Source organism: Carcharhinus amblyrhynchos, chromosome 24, assembly GCF_965287045.1.
Source record: "Carcharhinus amblyrhynchos chromosome 24, sCarAmb.v2.hapA, whole genome shotgun sequence".
Lineage (NCBI taxonomy): Eukaryota > Metazoa > Chordata > Chondrichthyes > Carcharhiniformes > Carcharhinidae > Carcharhinus > Carcharhinus amblyrhynchos.
Genome location: NC_137347.1, coordinates 30,208,356 through 30,220,117, shown reverse-complemented (window position 1 = coordinate 30,220,117; position 11,762 = coordinate 30,208,356). Strand labels below are relative to the sequence as shown.

The 11,762-nt window shown below is 42.8% G+C and overlaps 1 long non-coding RNA gene across 2 annotated transcripts in view; it reads right to left on the bottom strand.

The window, feature by feature from the left end:
• Positions 1-5,558: 5,558 nt before the first annotated feature.
• Positions 5,559-11,762, bottom strand: part of LOC145357806 (uncharacterized) — a 176,242-nt gene continuing 170,038 nt past the window's right edge. Inside the window, exon 5 of one of the 2 annotated variants that reach the window (XR_013889369.1) lies at positions 5,559-8,262. This is a non-coding gene — a long non-coding RNA (uncharacterized LOC145357806). The remainder of the gene's footprint in view (positions 8,263-11,762) is intronic. The other variant, XR_013889368.1, reaches the window with a different exon arrangement.

Genomic DNA, 11,762 nt, shown 5'->3' with positions numbered 1-11,762 from the left:
ATACTGTCCATTAATCTAATTCCTTGTTTATTGGAGATTAGTCACAGACCAATGATTGCAGCAAAGAACTAATATTTTCTGGGACGCCCGTCCGACACAAAAATCCAAATGCTTTCTTGGCTGCATCTGATAGTTCATTCTGAAGCACCACTGTGTGTGAAAATTCTGTTCCCATCAATGCACTTTAGGCTGTCCTGTGGTTGTGAAAGGCACTGTTGAAATATAAGACTTGCTTTCAATGAGCAGTAAGCCAATTGCAATAAAATTTCATTACCTCCACTATGAAAGATGATTCAAGATGCAAGGCAATGCTGCCCTCGAGTGGTAGACTGAAGCTGTGACAACTCAAGTAGTTGCTATGTAAAAAATACATGACCTGAATGTATGTAATGCACAAAGAGTTAATGCTGGAAACACTCTCTCTGTAACCTGAGATCCTGTTCAACTTTACACCTCTGCCTTTGCATTCTATTCATTAGATGGAAAACCATTTAAACAATAAAAAAACACTCCTGAGGATGTTGTAATATTGGATGAAAGTTTGTTCATCTGAAACACAGGGTGGGATTTTATAGCCTCAATCTTCCCGAAACTGCAAGATCCCACCAGAGATCAACAGACCTTTCCATGGTCCACCTTTCACCCCCTCCGATTCCCGTGGTGGGCCGGACAGTGAAATTCCGGCTATTAACTCTGTTTCCCTCTCCTTAGATACTGCCAAGCCTGCTGAGATTTTCCAACATTCGCTGCTTTTGGTTGAAGGATTCTGTCTGCCTTATTATGGTAAAAAGTGCAAATTACTAAAAGGGAAACATTAACTTAGTATTTGTACTAAACCCAGCTATACCCAGAGAGGTAATGGAGCAGAAATTCCATGGGTTGGTAATCACAGACAGATTGACACCTGATCCTTTTTATTTACCCGGGTCATAGAGTAATACAGCACGGAAACAGACCCTTTGGCCCAACCAGTCCATGCTGACTGTTAGGGGGAGCCCTAATAGGTTGGGAAGATTTTTAAACCATTACACGTTAAGACACTGACAAAATTAAGTTAAATGACTTTTAAAACAAGTTTATGAGTTAACAAGAAAGCACATATGAGATGTAGTAAGAGATTTAAGCAAGTGATTATGATTGTAAAACACATATGCTGATATTTTGAATGTATTCATGTATTTTTTAAAATATATTGTTTACTTTAGACAACAGCAATTTACTGCAAAGCATCATTGTTAAAAGGCATTGGGGTGAAGCCATATTCCAAGAGAACGTTTAAACCTTGGGAATATGCAAGATTTATCAATGAAGTTTTGGATGGAGAGAACATTTAGAACACTTAATCAGATTTCATGGATAGGGTTTATTCACTGTCCAGACGAGATAGATGCATGCCCAGACATGGAGTAATGTGTTAATCTGCAGTGACCTTTCGGGGAACTCATGACAACATTCATTTGAACTTTGGGCTAGTACTTTGAGGTAACACGGGAAATGGGGTCGGCCAAGAAAAGGGTTAGCTTCCGGATTTTACGGACTAATAAAATGCCATTATGCCAAAGAGTAAGATGCAGTTGACTAAGATACATGCCAGGTGTTATTGCTGGTGTGTGTATATTGAAAATGAATGATTTTAAGCTAATGAAAAGTGGGAAAAATTGATAAGAAAACCTGGAGTACTGTGTGCAGTTTTGGGCGCCGCACCTGCGCAAGGATATTTTGGCCTTGGAGGGAGTGCAGAGGAGGTTTACTAGGCTGATACCGGAGTTGAGGGGGTTGAGCTATGAGGAGAGGCTGAATAAACTAGGTTTGTACTCGTTAGAGTTTAGAAGAATGAGGGGAGATCTCATTGAGACGTATAAGATGATGAATGGGATTGATAGGATAGAGGTGGAGAGACTCTTCCCGCTCAAAAAAGACAGTAGGACTAGGGGGCACAGCCTCAAGATAAAGGGGGGGCGGTTTAGAACGGAGTTGAGGAGGAACTTCTTCACTCAAAGGGTGGTGAATCTCTGGAATTCTCTGCCCGTTGAAGTGGTGGAGGCTGCCTCGCTAAATATTTTTAAGAAGCGGGTTGATGGGTTTTTGATAAGAGAGGGGATTAAGGGTTATGGGGAGAGGGCGGGAAAGTGGAACTGAGCCACGACAGATCAGCCATGATCTTATTGAATGGCGGGGCAGGCTCGAAGGGCCAGATGGCCTACTCCTGCTCCTATTTCTTATGTTCTTATGTTCTTATAATTGAATCAGCTTTGAATTTTATGCATCAAATTTCATCGAAGAGGTTTCATAGGTCTATCTTAGAACGGTCATAGCCTTTTGATGGTTTCCTAACACCTGCTGATTAAATAAAGTTATATCTTTAAATGGAGACACTGGCTTTATGAGTGTTGTATTGTCGGAAGTTTAGACAATACCAGTCACCTCGGGTACCCCACTAATACTGACTATGGTGCCCTCCCAGCAAGTCACAATTGCATGCATTTAGCCCATATCCCTCTAATCCTTTTCCACCCATGTACTTATCCAAATGTTTTTTAAATGTACCCACCTCAACCCCTTTTTCTGGTAACTCATTAGGAAGCTGTATGTTTCTATCCTGGACTTCCGATCTGGATCAGGTGTACAATGTGCAGGGCAGTAACTCTGGACTCGTTCCCAGGCAGGTTATGCATGGGACCACTGGCCAGTTCCCCAGGACATTCTCTCGGATACCTCCAGTGGTGGGGTGGGATGTAGATCAGAGGTTCTGCGCCAATATTTTAAATGTATGGCAATGTGATGGTTATATTATTGCACTAGTAACCCAGAGAATGGGAGTTCAAATCCCAGCACCCAGAAGTCTGGGATTCAAATTCAATATTAAAAAAGAGAAACAAATTAAAAGTTGGCATTGGATGCAACCACTTAGGAAGGAATTGTTTGTGTAAAAGAGGTTTGTCCATTATATACAACGGCCAGTTTAACAATAGCCGTTATTACAGAACTCAACTAATACAGCGAGTTTACAGCACATGAACTTCCTTCCATCTTAATTCAAAACAGCCTCCCATCCATTGGCTCGGTCTACACTTCCCACTGCCTCGCCAAAGCAGCCAGCATAATTAAGGACCTCACACACTCCGGACATTCTCTCTTCCACCTTCTTCCGTAGGGAAAAGATACAAAAGTCTGAGGTCACATACCAACCGACTCAAGAACAGCTTCTTCCCTGCTGCCATCAGACTTTTGAATGGACCTACCTTGCATTAAGTTGATCTTTCTCTACACCCTAGCTATGAGTGTAACACTACATTCTCCACTCTCTCATTTCCTTCTCTATGAACAGTATGCTTTGCATAGTGTGCAAGAAACAATACTTTTCACTGTATGTTAATACATGAGACAATAATGAATCAAATCAAATATATTCTATGCTTATCCTTTGATTAGTTACTCACTCCTGCTTATCCAGCTTCCTCTGGAATGTGTCTGGACAATTTGCTTCCTTACAGTAATGAGTTTCACATTCTCATCATTCTCTGTGTTAAAAAAAAAGTTTCTCCTGGATTTCCTATTGGATTGAGTTGTGACTAATTTCTATTTGTAGCGCTGAGCTCTTGTCTCGCCCCCAAGCGGGACCATCTCCTCGACTCCTACCCAATAAACTTTAACATGACGCGCTGTCGATTAGCAGCAGACAACCTGCTGCCCATGGGCCACCCATCTGGGTTCAGAGTACAGCCCATGAGTCATTGTGTTGAATGTTGCCAATGCACAGGGTTGTCACAGTCCATGGTTTTCCATCTGCGCAGTCTTCTCCTGACTGGTGTAACTGAAGTGATTCACACGTAAAACAAGAGCAAGTGAAGTGAGGTGCGTGCTGATCGCTCACAACATTGACTGTGAGAACCGTACGCTCCCTCTGCGTCCAAAGTGTAAATATTTCATTTATTTTTACCATTTGAAGTTGATGACAGTTCTATTAATATATAAAGCATTTTCTATAACTCGTTATGAAATATTTGGCATGTATTAAATGTATTTAATCTTATTCAGGGGGTCATGGTTAGTGAACCAGCCTGATTTCAATCTTGCACCCCATTCAGATGAAGGAGGCCCACTCACTAGCGTAGGTTGCCTATCACTGGTGTAGATCAAGGCTGAGGGCAATATAAGCTTCTTTAAGTACTTAATGCGACTGTAACCACCGTGCAAAGGGCATTAGAGGTGCAAACACAGAAGGTAAATAAACATTAGATAGGTGTCCTTTCCGTATGTTTCTTTTGTTATTCACCTTTATGAGGTACAATGCAGTCAGTAAGCGCAGCCTTTAAGTGCTCCATTTATCTTAAGCATTAGGATGCTGAAATTGTCGTAATGTGATAATGGTTACCGGGACACAGTCCGCCTTGAATATGAGTGTTTTAAGCAGTGAAGATTGAGTAAAAGTGACCACTTCTGTTATAACAACCCAACCTGTTCACTAATGTCCTTCAGGGAAGGAAACCCGCTGTCTTTAAATAATATCATTTTTGATTTGATTTGTTATTGTCACGTGTATTAACATACAGTGAAAAGTATTAATTCTTGCACACTTTTATGCTTCCGTTCATAGAGGAGGAAATGGGAGAGTGCAGAATGTAGTGTTACATCATGGCTAGGGTGTAGAGAAAGATCGACTTAGTGCAAGGTAAGTCCATTCAAAAGTCTGACAGCAGCAGAGAAGAAGCTGTTCTTGAATCAGTTGGTATGTGATCTCAGACTTTTGTATCTTTTTCCTGAAGAAAGAAGGTGGAAGAGAGAATGTCCAGGGTGTGTGGGGTCCTTAATTATGCTGGCTGCTTTGCCGAGGCAGTGGGAAGTGTAGACAGAGTCAATGGATGGGAGGCTGGTTTGCGTGATGGATTGGGCTACATTCACAACCTTTTCATAGGGACAGGAAGAGGCTATTCAGCTCGCAAACTTGTTCTGTCATTCAATTAGATCATAACTCATCTAGAATCATTGAATCCCTACAGCGCAGAAAGAGGCCATTCATCCCATCAAGCCTGCAGTGACAGCAGTCCCACCCAGGCCCTATCTCCGTAACCCCACATACTTAACCTACTAAACTTCCTGAAACTAAAGTCGGAATTTTACTGCTTCGCCCACCCAAGGCTCATAACATTCTGTCCAATGCCAATTGAGAATGTTATTCTGCGAGAATAGGGGCAGGCGAGGAGGTAAAATTCTAACCTAAGGGGTAATTGAGAATCATAGAAATCCTACAGTGCAGAATCAGGCCCTTCAGCCTATCGAGTCTGCACTGACCACAATCCCAACCAGGCCCTACCCCCATATCCCTACACATTTACCCATTAATCCCTCTAACCTACACATCCCAGGACACTAAAGGGCAATCTTAGCATAGCCAATCAACTTAAACTGCACCTTTTTAGACTGTGGGAGGAAACCGAAGCACCCAGAGGAAACCCACACTGACAAGGGGAGGATGTGACCCGAGGGCAGAATCGAACCTAGGTCCCTGGTACTGTGAGGCTGCGGTGCTAACCACTGTGCCACCGTGCCACCCATGATCTTTATCTTAATTCCACCTATTAAAAGAGATGTTTGGAGCCTTCAGGAGAAATGGTGCATGGATGTAAACAAATGATAGAAAAAGACAATCAGCAACAAATTGGAAGACAAATTATTTTATTTAAGGCAAAAGTCCCACTCACATCATCGACCAGCTGAGATATCACACACAGACTCCCAGATGCTTAAGCTCCAAGTCTCTGGGTTTTATTTAACCAATGAAATTGCAAATCCCACTCCCTGAACAGAAGTCATTAAGCCCTCATGTTATAAATGGGAGCTGAGCTGGATCCGCCTACCCATTTCACATCAAACTGAAACAGCCAACACACACACACAGGATTTCCCTCATGGACATCAGCTCAATTCAAACTGGTCTCGGGGATGAAAGGATAGAGCTCCTATTTTCACAATATTCAAGCACTCCATCACAAAAGCATAGGAGACAGCAAAGGACTGAGTGACACCAATCACTGTACAGATATCTCCCTGAGACAGTGAGGGACTGAGAGACACCAATCACTGTACAGATATCCCCCTGATAGAGTGAGGGACTGAGAGACACCAATCACTGTACAGATATCTCCCTGATAGAGTGAGTGACTGAGAGACACCAGTCAGAGTACAGATATCTCCCTGATAGAGTGAGTGACTGAGAGACACCAGTCAGTGTACTGATATCTCCCTGATGAGTGAGGGACTGAGAGACACCAATCACTGTACAGATATCTCCAAGATAGAATGAGTGACTGAGAGACACCAATCAATGTACTGATACCTCCCTGATAGAGTGAGGGATTGAGAGACACCAGTCACTGTACAGATATCTCCCTGAGTGAGGGACTGAGAGACCTCAGTCAATGTACAGAAACCTCCCTGAGAGAGTGAGGGACTGAGAGACACCAGTCAATGTACAGACATCTCCCTGAGAGAGTGAGTAACTGAGAGACACCAATTACTGTACAGATATCTCCAAGATAGAATGAGTAACTGAGAGACACCAATCAGTGTACAGATATCTCCCTGATAGAGTGAGGGACTGAGAGACACCAGTCAGTGTACAGATATCTCCCTGAGTGACTGAGAGACACCAGTCAGCGTAATGATATCTCCCTGAGTGAGGGACTGAGAGACACCAGTCAGTGTACAGATATCTCCCTGAGTGACTGAGAGACACCAGTCAGCGTAATGATATCTCCCTGATAGAGTGAGTAACTGAGAGACAGCAGTCAGTGTACAGATATCTCCCTGATAGAGTGAGGGACTGAGAGACACCAGTCAGTGTACAGATATCTCCCTGAGTGACTGAGAGACACCAGTCAGCGTACTGATATCTCCCTGATAGAGTGAGTGACTGAGAGACACCAGTCAGAGTACAGATATCTCCCTGATAGTGAGTCACTGACCATAGTCAGCTGCGTCCAATATTCCTGAAGGAAATACTGATCCAATCAGACAGCTTAAATGTCTCCATTGAAAGATTGGCCATTGGAATATTGTAAGAACTCTTATCCTTTTGCCTGTTAACCCAACAAGAGCAATTTCGAGACCAGCAACTATTTAACAAATTAAGCCTTTTGCTCACCCTTACTTGGTGATCCCACAGCCTTCCTGCTCCACCCGGCAACTCTCTCCAATCACCCACAGATACTGCCTCAATGATCCTACCCAGAGTTCCATTCCGGGCATTGACCTCTCTTGACCTCAAGACCTTTGGCTCAATTGTTTTAGTTTTTAATTTGTCCTAAATTCTGGATGATCTGCCATATTTACAATTTTCAATATCTCTTTATGTTTGGAATTTTCTGGTAAATGTGAATAGATTTTGAAAGTTGCTTTGTGTGCATTGAGTTGATGTGGTTGTTTCGGTTAGAAAGGTCATGGGGTTGAATTGCACGAGGGTGCGTGGTGAACTGGAATTCATCCAATCGCTGAATTGAAACTAGACCCTGACTATGAACTCTGCTGGACTGTTGTAAAAAAACCAATTGATTCACTTCATGTTCTTGAGAGAGGGGAATCCATTGCCCTGGCACAGCACGGTGGCACAGTGGTTAGCACTGCTGCCTCACAGTGTCAGGGACCCAAGTTCAATTTCAGCCTGAGGTGACTGTCCGTGTGGAGTTTGCACATTCTCCCTGTGTCTGTGTGGGTTTCTTCCCACAATCCAAAGATGTGCGGGTTAGGTGGATTGACCATGCTAAATTGACCCTTAGTGTCAGAGGGATTAATATTTGAGGGGTTATGGGGATAGGGCCTGGGTGGGATTGTGGGTGGTGCAGACTCAATGGGTCGAATGGCCTCCTTCTGCACTGTATGGATTCTATGATTCTGTTCACTACAATCTATACGTTACTCCAGTCTCATGCTACATGGCTAACAAGGACATTTGGCACAGGCAATAAAGATTGGCTTTGTTAACATCAGCCACAACCTAAGGAGTGGAATAAAAATATAGAGGGAGAGCAAATTTAAAAAGCGGTAGTGATGTTGTGTTTCCAGCGTGTTTGCTCCAGTGAATTTACACATGGGAGGTACTTTTCATCTGTTGTGCTGAGCCCCATGTAGCAGCTATCCCAGAGCCTCTTTGCCTCAGTATCTGCTGGGTTGTCAGTGCTGTCACCAGTAGACTTGGTCATGGAGGAAACCTTCCAACTCTTGGATTTCAGTCATGGTCTTGCCAAATCTCTCAATTAAGAGTTCCTAAAAATGAATAAAAGCAAAAACATGGGTGGTTAGGTCCTTTCAGGCAGCTGATCCTAAAGACGAGGGCAACATTCCTACGTGATCTCTGAATCTGGGAAAACTGCAAATTACACCACCATTAGCACTTGCAGCAAGTGATGTAGTTAGACTGAGATTTACATGTCACACTAGGTGATTGTTTGATCTCCTGCTCTCCTAATATTATTTCCATCATATATATAATCATAGAAACCCTATGGTGCAGAATGAGGCCATTTGGCCCATTGAGTCTGCACTGACAATATCCCACCCAGACCGTATCCCCATAACCTTACATATTTACCCCGCTAATCCCTTTAACCTGCACTTTTCGGGACATTATGGGACAATTTAGCATGGTCAATCAACCTAACCCGCACATCTTTGGACTGTAGAAGAAAACCAGAGTGCCCGGAGGAAACCCACGCAGACACAGGGAGAATGTGCAAACTCTGCACAGACAGTGACCCAAGCTGGGAATTGAACCCGGCTTCCTGGAGCTATGAGGCAGCAGTGCTAATGACGATGTCACTATGCTGCACTATATTACGTACAAGAAGAGGGGAGATGGTGGTGAAGTGATAATATCACCAGGCTAGTAATCCAGAGGGCCAGGCTGAGGCTCTGAAGACAGAAGTTCGAATCCCACCGTGGCAGCTTGTGAAATTTGAATTCCATGAATAAATCTGATAAATTATGATAGTCTCGGTGATGGTGACTATGACAACAATTCTCCACTGAAGGGAAATCTGCCCTCTTTACCTGATCTGGCCTAGATATGACTCCAGACCCACAGCAATGTGGTTGACTGTTAACAGGCCCCTGAAATGGTTTAGCAAGTCATTCAGCTCAAGGACAATTAAGGATGGGCAACAAATGCTGGCGATATCTACATCCCATAAAGGGAAGAAGGAAAAGAAAAATCACATTTCATAGGGGAAGGCCATTCAGCCTCTTGAGATTGTACAACTGTTCAGTTTGATCACAGTTCATCTGTAACATAATTCCACCTCTGCACATAACCCTTTTTTTTAGCGTATCTTCACATCCACGCTTTTTTTTTAAGCCCTTTGGTGAATAATGTGGAGATAGGATGACTGTGCTGATTATTAGCCCATTGAACCACATTGTGAGTGTTCCTTCCCTGGCCAACAAATCCTGGCATTGGATTCGAACCCAGAGCTTCTGGTCCAGTGATAGGGGCACTACCCACTGTGCTACATGGATTCCTTATATGTGACCCTTAATATACTTAATCTATCCAACACCCGTTTTTAAATTTTCAATTGACAATCCCCACAACAGGAATTGCTTCCTGACATTGTTCTGAATGGTCTTGCTCGAGTTTGAAGGTTTGGCTTTATTCTGGATTCCATTACTCTGGTTCTTATGCCAATCACCTTAAATCTGTGCTACCTGAGTATCAACATTTCAGCTATTTGAAACCATTTCTTTTCATTTATTCTATCTGAACCCTTCACAATTTTAAACATCTTTATCAAATCTCCTCCTGGCCTATAGAGATTAGCCCCAGCTTTGCTGGCCTGTCCTTGTAACTGTAATCCCTCATCCCCAGAACTACTTCAGTAAGACCCTGCTGTACTCTTTCCAAAGTCTTCCTAAATTATGATGCCCAGAATTGGACACAACATTCCAGTTGGGGCTGGACCAGTGTTTTATAAAGGGTTGGCATAATTCCTTGTTTTTTTTGATAGGAACATAGGAATTAGGAGCAGAGGTAGGTAATTCAGCCGCTCGAGCCTGCTCTGCCATTCAAGTGGATCATGGCTGATCTCTCCCTGGTCTCAGATCCATCTCCCCGCCTGTTCCCCATATTGCTTATCCCTTTTTTATTAGAAATGTATCCATCTCCTTCTTGAAACCATTTAATGATTCAGACTCCACCATGCTATAGGGCAGTGAGTTCCACAAATTCACCACCCTCTGCGAAAAGTAGTTCCTCCTCATTCCAGTTTTAAATCTACCGTCTCTCAACCTATACCTGTGACCTCTTGTTCCAGATTGTCTCCTGAGAAGAAACATTTGGCCCACATTTACTTTATCAATCCCTATTAAAATTTTATATACCTTGATCAGATCCCCTCTCATCCTTCTAAACTCCAGCGAATACAAGACCAAACTGTTTAATCTCTCCTCACACGTCAAGCCTTTCATCCCCAGATATTCTGCAAAACCCAGGATCCCAAATATTTTATTAACAGAAATAAAATCAAATTACTGCAGATGCTGGAATCTGAAACACAGACAGAAAATGCTAGAAAATCTCAGCAGGTCTGACAGCATCTGTGGTGAGAGAATAGAGCCAATGTTTTGAATGTGCGTGGGTCATCCAGACTAAAAACATTGACTCTGTTCTCCCTCCACAGATGCTGTCAGATGTGCTGAAATTTTCCAGGATTTTCTGTTTTTTTGTTTTATTAACTGCTTTGTTAATCTATCTCACAACCTTCAATAATGTACGTGCAAATGCTCCGACACTGTTCTTGCACCCGCTTTACATTGGATTCAGTTTGCATTGCTTCTCCTCATTCTTCTAAACAAGATGGGTCACCCTACATTTTCCTGCTTTAAACATCATCTGCCATGTGTGCCTCCATTCCCCCACCTATTATTCACCATTTGCTACACTTCCAAGTTCCATGTGTTCTTCAAGTTTCAAAGTTGTGCTCTCTACCATTCCACCCCCCCACCCAAGTCCAAGTCATTCATACATATCAAAAACAACAGTGATCCTAATACTGAACTCTAGGGACCATCACTGAAAATCTCCCTCCAGTCGGAGGAACAGCCATTCACCAAAACTCTCTGTTTTCTCTCCCAGTTGTTTCTATTGTCTTTTATCCCATGGGCTTGAATTTTGTTGACAGGTCCAATCTGTAATACTTTATCAAATGTCTTTTAAAAGTCTGGACACACAACACCAACAACAATGCTCACATCCACACATTCTGTTACCTCACCAAATAAAGTCAATCAATCACATTTAATCAGATATGATTGCCCATTAACACAAATCTTTTAGGAATATAGGAATTAGGAGCAGAAGCAGGCAAATATAGCCCTTCGAGCCTGCTCTGCCATTCAGTCAGATCATGGCTGATCTCTCCCAGGTCTCAAATCCACCTCCTCACCTGTTCCCCATATCCCCTTATTCCTTTTTTTATTAGAAATATATCTATCTCCTTGTTGAAACCATTCAATGATTCAGTCTCCACTGTGCTATGGGGCAGCGGGTTCCACAAATTCACCACCCTCTGCAAGTCGTTCCTCCTCATCTCAGTTTTAAATCTACTGCCTCTCAACCTATACCTGTGACCTCTTGTTCTAGATTGTCCCATAAGAGGAAACATTTGGTCCGCATTTACTTTATCAATCCCTTTTATATTTTATACACCTAGATCAGATCCCCTCTGATCCTTCAAAACTCCACTGAGCATAAGCCCAAACTGTTTAACTTT